Genomic DNA, 11145 nt, shown 5'->3' with positions numbered 1-11145 from the left:
GGATGAGCAAAACTAGATCACCTGCAGTCCAGGTACCCAGAGGCCTCCCTGCAAACAAACCACAGTGCTTCCCTTCCCTTGAGCCTTCCCCAGCCCTGCTTGCCCCACACCAGCCTGCCTGCAGGCCAGGGGCCCACATCTCCTCTGGGCTCTCCCTGGGTGCCCAGCCCTACCCAGGCAGCCACTCGCAGGGCCTGTATGCACTTAGTATCCCCAGGGATGGGACCCCCTCCTTCCACCTTGCATGCTGCTCACCCACCAGCACTGCCTGTAAAACTTATGAAACCATCCATAAATCCTGTACAAAGTCTAATCAGTCTTATATGTAGCCCCAACACTAAAATACTCCAGACTGCCCCACCCTTTCACCAACTCCAGAACCTTCCTCACAGCTTGTCCCGTTGCCTCGGAAAAACCCCAAATGTAGCCTGAAAAGTAGCAGCTGAGCTCTTCAATGCACTTCATCCTCGTGGAACAGATACCTGACCCTACCCGGTCCACAGGAGATTCCCTGGGAGCATGTCATTGCTACTGTCTTCTCTATCCCTGCTCTGGAGCGTGATCCCACAGACAGGTGAACCAGCTGCTGCTCTCCCAGCCCCTTAAATCCAGCTGGTGTTAATTCCTGCCCCTTTCCCAGGGGATTGTGGGAAAGGTGGTGGACCCTGGTTATATGAGCCATGGCTTGTGGCTGCGGTGGCAGTTCTAGAGCTGTTGGAGCTGTTTGTGTGAGTATGCTTGAAGACTGAAGCTTGCTGGCTTCAAGAGGCATCTGTGTTCTATGCGAGTCTCCAGGTAAGCAGTGTGTGTAGTCAGAAGAGTGTATCTTGCATGCAGTTTTTTTTCTTGTGTTGATAACTTCTTACAGAATGTTTGGGGTGAGAAGGTTTAATAATTTGTGGTGTCTTTGTTTTTGCAGTAATGAAGAGGAACCTAGTGATTGCAGGACCAATGCAGTTGACCAAATGTGGAGCTCTCTTTAAACAAAGATGGAGTGAGACTTCTGGCCTTCTGAAAGCTAAGTTGAGGGATGGGTGTGCTGGGGAGGGCTCGGGGTAGATGGACAAGGTTGGGAATTACAGGGAGGGGTTTTAAAGTTAAGAGTTAAGAGAGGACTGACTGGGAACTGTTCCCTTTGGGCAGGTAAAGGCAGTGGGTTACTCTTCAGCATGATGCTAGTGTGTGCCAGGCAGGGCAGCTCCAGCCTGCGTGTGTCATGGTGTAGTTTGTGTGGTGGATCATCTTTTGTGTCTCAGACCCTCCTTGGGTCTCAATCTCCTCTGTGAGCTCCAGGAGCACAGCACTCACCTTGAAGCCCATCCTTAGGTCTTGGATATCCGTGCTGATCATCATGGCGCCGATCGGCGCTTCTGTTCTTGTGTTAACTCAAAAGCACAGCTCGGCCTCGTGACTTTGACGTTTCTGCTCAGTCCTCTTTGGGCCGGTGTCATGGTCAGTGTTGTCAGTACTGCTCTGGAACCTTCTGTTTCACAGGGAGCCCTTTTTCTGGGCATTTTTCCATGTGTCCTTTTGTTCTTGGGTCTTAGCAAAGCTTCTTGTGCATCTGTCTATTTCAGTTCTGACTGTCGCTTCTTGTCACAGATTGTGATGTTTGATTCTTTCTCTGGGGCTGCCTTGTGGCTGCCTTACTGCTGAAATCAGAAATAGATTGACTACAGGAATATTGAGATGAATTGTATACCTGTTAAAGACTTGGCAAACTGACAACTGCTTGACTGAAGTGACTTGACTTTTGACTTGACTTGTGACTTGATTTAGTGCAAGTAGCTGAAGTGATAAGGCCTTAGGCTGCAATTCTAATTCATCCTTAGCTGAACACCTGTGATGGACCTTATACAGGCTTTCACTCTACCACCTCTAATAGTGTTGAAACAAGATGCAGACAACAAGATGAGTCAAAATTATCTTCTACAATGGGAAGATGCATTGACTGAAACTTAACTTGGAGAGAGCAAACAAAATCAGAATGTGGAGAGATTTTCCAGCTGAGAAACAAGTGGAAGAGAGCAAAGAGAAATTGTCCAGGCAATAAGTTGACTGATGGTGAACCGGGACCCTCAGAGGAGGACAGAACCCATCAGAATTGGATGATGTCATTATTGTGGGAGGTAATTGGATGAACAGTCACATGTACCAGTGTGTGGTCAGACCGTGAGCCTTTAAAAGGCACAGGTACACTCCAGGTGGAGTCACTCTCCAGAGGCACCCAGCTCAAGCTGCAATAAACTGATTTTGTGGCAGAACTGAGGGTGTGAGTTTTTCTTTATGGTCAGAGGTGAAGACTGAATCCAGCTGCACCCAGGCTCCTCCCTGAGAAGAAGTTTAGAAAGCAAGGAGATCTGGTCTGAGCCTTACAACTCAACAAGAGGGATGTTCTGGACTCATCTCATGTTTGCAGTCCTGTATGTCTTGCCACCTGGTGGCATCTGCATTGGAGGAGGAGTTTTTTGGTTTCTGGGAGTTTTCTCTCATGCTTGTGTCACATCCTTTGTGTTTGTGTGTTGTGTCTCTGTGCTGTTGGGTTGGAGCTGCTCTCTCTGGAGGCTGTAGCAACTGTGGGATTGGGAGAAGAATAGCAAGGAGAGCCTGTGGTTCGTGTTGCTGTGCTGCCTGTGCCTGTTGGGGTGCAGATGGAGCATTTGAAGTGAAGTAGCAGCCCTCAGCAGGGGAAGGTGGCCATTTTCATAGTGTTTTTGAGAGGGGGTGGCTGGAGCCACCTGGGAGAGGCTGCTGGAGCCATAGCCAAGCAGGTTGGGTGTCCAGGTTGTTAAGGCCTGAATGTGTGGGGTGTAATGTTAACTTGTTTTTTAGCTCCCTTGTAGGTAGTTAGGATCTAGAAGATGTTCCTAAATGGGAATCTCTGGAATTGCATCCAGCTGATTGCTTGTTACTGCTTTTTCAGATGCAGGGAGAGGAGCCACGCAGCAGAGGGTGATGGAGGAGAGGAGCAGAGCGTGGTGAGGAGCTGGGTCGGTGCGTATTGAAGAGTCTGGGTGAGTTGTCCCCTGGGTTGTGAGGGGAGGTGTGAGTGGTGCCTCTATCAACTGGCTCATGGTTTGGGTTTGTTTTGTAGGTGCAAAGCACCGAGGGAAGCGGGAGATCTGCACTGGAGGTGACTCGAGCAAGGTCAGTGACAATTAGCAGGCTGAACTGGCAGTTGTTTTCCAGGTGTTGTGTTGTCAGTGTGTGATGAGCATCCCTTGTTTGTGTTTTCCAGGCGGCACACAGGGCTGGACGTGGCAACCTGTGACCATCAGAGGCCGGACAGGTGAGCCACAAAGGTGAGAGTGGTAGATGGGAATAGCTGTGGGCAGGCTGTGGGCTCGGGCAGTGTCTCAGCATGTGCTGTTTGCTTCAGTTTTGCAGCCTTGGAGCAGTGGAGCAGCATGCCAACGGGCCATCTGTGGAGATGACACAGGCGTCAGCCAGGTTGGTGTCTAGGAGAAAGTTACCTGTGGGAACTCAGTGAAGCATCTACCTCTTGGGTGTGTAGGTGCTGTGCAGGCTGCCGTTGGGGTTGGGTGGGTGTTTGGGGTGAGCCAGGGTGGTAGCAAGGAGGGTCGTGGTACTTGTCACAAGCACAGCAGTGATTTGGGTCTTTTGGTATCTTAGATGCCACAAGCAAGGATGGCCTCAGCATCTGATTCTGGAACCAGCAGGTGAGGAGAACACCATGGGGGTTCTGAGCAGGGGATATTGAAGAGGTTGGCAGTGGCTGATGTGATGCTTATCAGTACTAATTGTGAGTTTGTCGTTGTTTTTCCAGATCACTATGAGGAGCCTGGCGATGGCAGGAACATCCCGGCGAGGATGGCTTGTCGAGGAGGAAGGCTGCAGAGCCCTGGCCATCTGAAAGCTAAGTGGAGGGTCTGGGAGGAGGGGACAAGGTTGGGGATTGGAGGGGAGGTTTTCAAAGTTGGTGTAGGGGAGAGGACTGGCAGGGCACAGTCCCCTTGGGGCAGGCAAAGGGAGCGGGTTACTCTTCAGCACAATGTCAGTGTGTACAGGGCAGGGCAGCTCCAACCTGTGTCTGGCGTGTACTTCGTGTCGTCTGTTTTCTGTGTCTTAGACTGTATGTTCCTTGGGTCTTGGTGCCTCCATAGCTCAGTGACCAGCAGGCACCTCAGTAGCCCTCCCAAGAGTCCAGAATGCATCACTTCACTGGCACAGAGCCTGTTGAGCCCTTCTCATCTCACAATTACAGCTTGATGCGTGGATCTCTTTAGCGTGTGTCACATCCTGGCTGTTTCTGAGCGTTCATCTCTTGCGGTGGCCAGCCAGGTGCTGCCTGCAGCTCTGCTCTTGAGTCTGCTGTTTCCACAGAGTCATTTTCTGGGGTTTCATCCCCATGTCCTCACTGGTCTTGGGTCTTCAAGCATGGCTTCTCACACATCCCTTATTCTGGCTTTGATGGCAGCTTTCTCTTGTGTGTGGCTGCAATCTCCTCTCCTTGGCAGGTCTGCTTTAGAGCATCCGTGCCATCGTGGCACCGTAGGGCTTCTCTGCCAGCATCATCTTCCCTATGGGAATCTTTTACTGAGCAAGGACAAGAGACTTATAGAAAGTTACAAAGGTCTTGTGAAAAAAGATCCTGATCTTGTTGAAACAAGAAGATGGGGAAGCACGTGCTTTTCTTAAAATGTGGCAGAATTGCCGAAGTTGCTGTAGCTGAGCGACGTCTGCTCGTGACAAAATCAACAATATGGAAACCAGACCTTCAGCATTTAGGCTGCCCACCTCCAACTGAAGACCTACCCACTGTGTGTGCTGTACCTTGAAATCAGAGTGAGAAATTCACTAACCAATCAGAGTAGAGTAACTGTGAACATGTATTAGGTGGAGGAAACTAATCACAAGTGCATAAATGTACATAGCCTCGCTACTTCAGAGGGCAGCTTTGTGTCTAACCAGCTCTCGCCCTGTGTTTGCCTAAACGAATGAAATAAATGAAAATACCTTGGCTCTGTATGTATTTGGCATCTTGCACACCAGGTGAATGACCCCACTTTTGGTATAACGAGGTATAACACTCGGGGTGTCCGTGTGTAGTCCTGGTCTGTGTGTGAGGGTTGGAGCTGCCCTGCCCAGGGATGCAGCAGTACTGATGACAGGGTAGCGTAGCTTTATGGGGGTGTGGAAGTAAGTTGGTCTGGACCAGTTCTGTTGGCAGAGACCATACGGTCCATCTCTGGGCAAACAGTTGTAGGCAGCTGCCACAGTTGTGTTCGCTTTTCTTTACGGTCCGGGGCTAGGATTGGATCCAGCCGCACCTAGACTCCTCTGAGAAGGAGTTTAGAAAGCAAGGGGGTCCAGTCTGAACCTCGTGACTGGTTGGGAGCAGCAGTTAGTGTGGAAGGGGAGCGGGTCAGATCTGGAAGGTGCCTTAGCTTGCACAGATGGGGCTCCCTAGCTGGGTTTTCTTCTTCTAGCTGTAGTGAGAAGGTATATGCAAAAGGCAGAGAGACCTCTGGCCTCACCAAGCTACCTGTGGCTGTGCAGGTGACTTGCTTTACAGGGTGTGTTTGTGTTGTTTCAGGTGCAGAGCAACGAGCAGCACGGCCAAGGGCACGGAAGAGTCTTTTCTTATGCTGTACTGTCAGGTGCATTTTCACTTTGTAAGTTAAAAGGTAACAAGGTCCACAGATGAGGCTCTGGAGGAATGGTTCAAGATGCAGCTTCTCCCAGCTCAGATGCATTACACAGACTTGCAGACTGCTGCTGAGGTAATCCTTTTCTTATTTTCTCCCTCAACAGAAGAATTCAAAGCTCTTCTAATTGCAAGTGACCTTGAAAGGTTCTTCCTAGAGAAATTAATTGGACAAATTAAAATGCAGCTTTCATGGCATTTTCACTGACACTTCTTGTGCTTGGAGGTCAAATGTTTTCATTTATTTATGCAACTTTGCATTGTTATACTGAAGTAGAATTACTATATTTCTTCTCTTATTGTTTTTCAGTTTGGCAGTGAATAAATCTGCTTTGAGACCAGAAGAGTCAGTTGATAAAGGATGTGGAGTTGTCAGTAAAATGTTGGAATGAGTGAATTATTTTCATTGAAACTGGAATTTGTTTAGCTTTTCCCTGTGTCCTCTTCTTAAGGTCACATAAGATCTCATTTTTTCCCTTTTTTCTTTATATCTTGAGTTGTTATAAAGAAGTCAATTAGAGAGGCCAAAATTGCCTTTACTAGGCTCTGTGTTAGTTGCATATAATGATTAAAATTCTATGTGTTTTTCTGAATTCTTCATTGCTACATGTCTGCTTCAGGTTTTGCTTAAAAAATTCTTTCTATGTTTGGCAAAAATAGCACAGTGACCAGAGAGTGGGTGGCAGAAGTGCTGGGTTGGTTGCCAGTGAACCTTGGTAAGAGCTGAGGAACAGTCTGAGTTGTCTTGATTTGGTGCCTACGAATATTTCGAGCAGGAAAAAAAAAAAAATTAGTTCCCTTATAATAGAAGAATTCTGGAGCTGGATGTGCTGTGAGGAACAGGACATAGGTACCTGGAAAGCAAGACTTGCTGGGCTTGTCTGGAAGTGTGTTGATGTATCTGCCTGCTTCCCTGCTGCTGCAGCTCTTTGCTTCACATCGATTGATCAGGAACCCACATGTTGCTGCTGTCCCAGCAGCCTTCCCGGGCCTGGCTTAGTGAGAGAGCAAATGTGGTTTCTGAGAGCTCAGGAGAAAAAATAAACCCACAAAGGCAGGAGGCAGCTCGTTGTTGGGCCTAGTCTCCTGCGGGAGGTTTTGCCAGCAGGGATCCTCTCCCTGCAGGTGGCTCAGCTCCTGTGCGGAGCAGCTCACCTGGAGGGAGCTGCGTCCCTCTGGGCACGGGATGCAGGAACCTGCTGCCACCCTGGGGCTGGCCCCGGGTGCCCTGAGCTGTGACAGTGGAGCAGGCACCAGGCCCCTGGGATCTTCCATCCCTGGGGCCACCTCTAGCCCGAGTACCCATGAGGGGTGATGGCAACAGGAGATGGTACCATAGCCCCCCTGTGACAACAGCCCCTGCCCAGAAAGCCCTGCCCTCGGGGGTCACCTCGACACCCGTGTCCACCCTGCTCGGTTCACTGTCTGCAGTGAGGAGGAGGAAGGCTGCAGGCTGTCCCTCCTTCCCACGCAGTCAGGTTCCCCCAGCCAGAAAGGCTCCTGCCCCTCAAGTGCTTTTTGTGCCTTTTGGTCAGGGAGCAGGGATGGCCTCACTCAGCCTGGTCCAGCTGCTGGACCTTGCCCTAAGGACACCTGCTTTTGGGGCTGTCCAGTATCGGGCCCTGTAGCAGCTGCTGCTGATCCTGCTCCAGCTTTTCTGAATATTCCCTCACTTTGATTGGAAAATTCCTAGCCCTCCCTGCTGAAATAGCCTGACAGATCTTAGTGGCCCATTCAATGTACACAAAAGTGCCCTAGTTAGGTCTAAAACTTGAAATAGCAGAAATAAATAGTTACATCTTGAAGATGTGAATTGAAACTAAGCCAATTAGGCAAGAATAAAAACGGCACAAAGGAGGGAGGCATTTGATTTGCTTGACTTTCTGTGTCTAGTATGCACATGTACCAGATCAAAGATAAAAGACTAATTTTTCCCCGGCAGGCTGATCTGGACAGGTGGTGCTGTACTGTCTGAAAAGACTGTGCCAGTGAAACAGCTGGTCATTATTTGGCAGATCTTTCTTCTTCACAGTGACATCCTCAGAGTGATCTGATGAGGCAAAGCTAAATTGTGTCTGTCACCTGTTAAAAGCATGTCCTGGGAAGGAAAACTGCAGCAGGTATCTCTGTAAGTATCATTCAGTCCTAAATTCCAGGCTATTTTTTTTTTTAACCAGAACTCCTGATCCATCATTATCATCTCAACAGATGGATTCCTGGAAGCTGCCTGCATTATCGACAGTATCAGACTCGTAACTGCCCCATACATGGTCTTTCCCAAAACCCAAGAAGTTTACTGCACAGCCAGATTTATCAGGAAAACACAGACAAGTTGACTTGCAGCCTGAGTGCACCCCAGGGGGGGTTGTTCTGAGAGGCCTGAAAGAATTCGGGCAAGGTGTGGCTGTCTCACTACTAAAAAATACCTTTGTTTTACTTCTAGGAGAGAAATCTCAACATAGAATCACAAGTAGGTGATAAGGGCAGCAAGAGCTGTGGCTCTTTTTTTGAGGACAGCCCAACAATGCTCTCAGGAATTACAGATGCAGGAGCCCCTGGCGAATGGTTTAAATGACAAAGAGGATACATCAAGAAATCTTCAACTGTTCTTTTCTTTCTTAGAAGGACTAACAGCTCTCCAAGTATTTCAAGTCCTTTTGCTCAGATCAATAAGGCCCGCAGGGAGAACCTATTGAGGCTGCTGGGTTCTTCAGTGTCCTAAACCGGGAGCTTAAACACTGCAGAAATCTGCACTTCCAGTGTTCCCTTTTTCAGGGACAGAGAGAAAAGGACATGTCTGGTCATCAGTGCATGAGGTGAACAGCTGGACCCTCTGGTTCCAGTCACCAACAGCCAGTTGTGTTTTCTCCTCACTTGTGGAAACTAAAAAAGTGAAACCAAGCTGGGTTTTTGTTGTTGTTGTTGGTCTTATTTTGGTTTATTGCCTTTTTTGTTCGTTTGTGGTTTTTTTAATGCACATCAGCTATGGCTCACTCTGATGATCTTTAGTTGGCAAAGTTTTCACTGAAGTCCATAAAAAGTCAAATAATACAAGGAAGTCTCCAAATACAGATCCATTGCCTTCCTCCAGGGAGGTTCTTTTCCTGTTTTGCAGAAATGTTTTCCTATAGATGTTCCTGACCTGTCTTGGGGGCACTGGACAAGGAGATTGGACCTATCACATCTCAGGGGTATTTCATTTTACCCGAGCTGATGGCAGATCCTGTGTCCCCGAGTGTTTCACCCAGGACCTACAGAAATCCACTTGTTGCTTCTGGGGGAGGATGGGGGGAACCGGTGGGGAGCCAGGATTTCCAGCTTGCACTTGAAATGTTCTTCTGTCCATACAGCAAGGATGAAATACTTTGATAGTTGTGTGTCATGATCCTAAGCAGGCAGACCTGAAGCCTTTCTGAAGTGTTTAGGTAAGAGCTGCAAATCTAGAGACTTCAGTAGTACACAGAAATCACCCGTCCTTACCCAGAGCACCAGAAAAGCATCTGTGAGGGTTTGTCTCAAAGCTTCATCCCATCTGTCTCTGGCAAGAGCTCAAGTTAATGCCTTAACAGAAGTTAAGAAAGTGTGGGAACACAGGCCTCTTCTGAGTACTTTCCCAGCTTCCAGCAATTTACAGCACAGGGAGCTCCTGAGCCAGGTTTGGTTTTAAACAAATGCAGTTTCTTTAAATGATATAAAGTCAATGGTAAAATTAAACCACCTAGACTGATTAGGTGGGCTGCTGTTACACCAGCTCTGACAGGTGACTTCTCCATCCAAAGGCAACTCCCAGTGAGGGCTGTGAGCACCCAGAGGTGCCTCTGGGTGTAGTGGCTGACCAGCCGGTTTTAGAAACCCTGGTGGTTTCACAACAAACATGTTTATCCCTCTCTACAACTCCTCCATGCACACACGTTTGCAACAAGCAGCAGGCCCTGTTCAGTGCAGGGCAGATCTGGAAAACAGCCAGCTCTGAACTGCCTGATTATTTTCCCGTTTCCCTTTATACACTGCAACTCCAAATAGTGATACAGATTTCTTCACTTTCTAGTGCTTTCATTTCTGAAGATGCCCAGTAACTTGGCAGCTGCTCCCAAAGGGCACAGCAAGGTCCTGCTGCAGGGTTTTCACACTGCTAAGAGGCAGTAAAAGAACCAGAAGGGAACCGTGTTTCCCCTGGTGTCTTGAAAAGGATGTCACAAACTTACTGACAGTTTCATTAACAATCTATTTAAGAACATGACTCCCGGATGCAAACAGAATCATGATGCCAGTCAGTATCAGGAAGAAAACTTAAGAGACAGCAATTGCTCTTTCAGCAATCTAAGTATTTTTGACCCTTACAGTGATCATCTTCAGCATTTTTTTTTAATTTAACTGATGCACTGGGGCTTTATAATCAGTGCTTTTGTTACTGAATTGACTAAATTTTGTTTATTTAGAGGGCCTGACCAAGACAAGGATTTTAGGAGAAACTGTTCACATCAGAATCCTATTGGGAGAGGGAGTGGGTGGTTATGTTTTACTTCAGTACTCACAGAAACCACATGTACTAGACTAGTGGTACATACAAGTAGCTAAGGTCTAGTGTTACATAAAGAGTAAGATATTATGCTTAAGCACTTACTGTGGAAAGAATAATACATCTTGAAGCTATCACATGGTGGCCAAGGTCACAGCAACCAGTTATGCTGCTTGAATACCCCCTTCCCCTATCTCAGCTTGGTTTGAATATCAGGTACTACAATCAATAAGGTGACCGATGATTTTTGTTAAGAAATATGTATTAAGTTTTGTAACTCAAGGGGCCAATCAATGCAAAGGTTAAACTTAATGAATAATTAAAAGTGAGCACTATATGCATTTTTATGCTAGATAATTTGAACAATAGACATTGAATATATAAAAAAGCCTGTTGATTGTAATGCAGCTCAGGACACGCTGGGACAAGTTATCCCCCATATCCTCGGTGTGCTAATAAGAAGGTGTCTGCTTCTCTGCATCACACTGGTGTCAATGGGTTGTTTTCCCGTATTTGGTGACAGGAATGGAATGAAAAGTAGCAGCAGAACCTGGGTATGTGGGGCAGATATAAGGAAGGAAATGGAGGAAATGTGTACCTAGGGTGAAAGGCCAGCAGAGCTCTCAGGTGACGGGATGGGCACAGGGTCTCGGGGAAAGCTTGTGCTGCTCAGAAGGGATGAAAGCACAGCAGGGCCAGCATGTCTCTGTCCTGGGTGGCCACAGCACACAGACAGGGGGTGAGGGCAGAGTGCAGGCAGTGCTTCCCTGCATGTGCTTGGCAGCAGTGGCACTCCCTGTCACCTGCCATTTGTGGTATTTGTGGCATTGCCAGGCAATGAGGCAGTCCCCCACTCCCCCCTTGGCTGACAGCTTAATTTTAAGATCCTTGTGGGGAGTTCACTGCCATATCTCCTATCCAGCTACTGGCAGTGCTGGGCAGAGGGAAGCAGGGAAGG

The 11145-nt window shown here is 48.0% G+C and overlaps 2 long non-coding RNA genes across 6 annotated transcripts; both read left to right on the top strand.

Annotated features, from left to right (window-relative positions):
• The first annotated feature begins 1063 nt into the window (after positions 1 to 1063).
• LOC127384573 (uncharacterized) lies at positions 1064 to 6261 on the top strand. 5 transcript variants are annotated; one of them, XR_007889460.1, is made up of 7 exons: positions 1064 to 2994; positions 3095 to 3147; positions 3239 to 3289; positions 3380 to 3450; positions 3634 to 3680; positions 3788 to 5744; positions 5979 to 6261. It is a non-coding gene; the product is annotated as an uncharacterized LOC127384573 (long non-coding RNA). The 5 variants fall into 5 exon arrangements; XR_007889457.1 differs by having other exon boundaries at positions 1064 to 3014; XR_007889459.1 differs by having other exon boundaries at positions 1064 to 3147; positions 5987 to 6261.
• Positions 6262 to 6758: 497 nt separating this feature from the next.
• LOC127384574 (uncharacterized) lies at positions 6759 to 8569 on the top strand. Its single transcript, XR_007889461.1, has 2 exons — positions 6759 to 7796; positions 7877 to 8569. It is a non-coding gene; the product is annotated as an uncharacterized LOC127384574 (long non-coding RNA).
• Positions 8570 to 11145: the final 2576 nt, after the last annotated feature.

This window comes from Apus apus, chromosome 4 (assembly GCF_020740795.1).
Source record: "Apus apus isolate bApuApu2 chromosome 4, bApuApu2.pri.cur, whole genome shotgun sequence".
NCBI classification, from domain to species: Eukaryota; Metazoa; Chordata; class Aves; order Apodiformes; family Apodidae; genus Apus; species Apus apus.
This window is presented reverse-complemented; position numbering and strand designations above follow the sequence as displayed.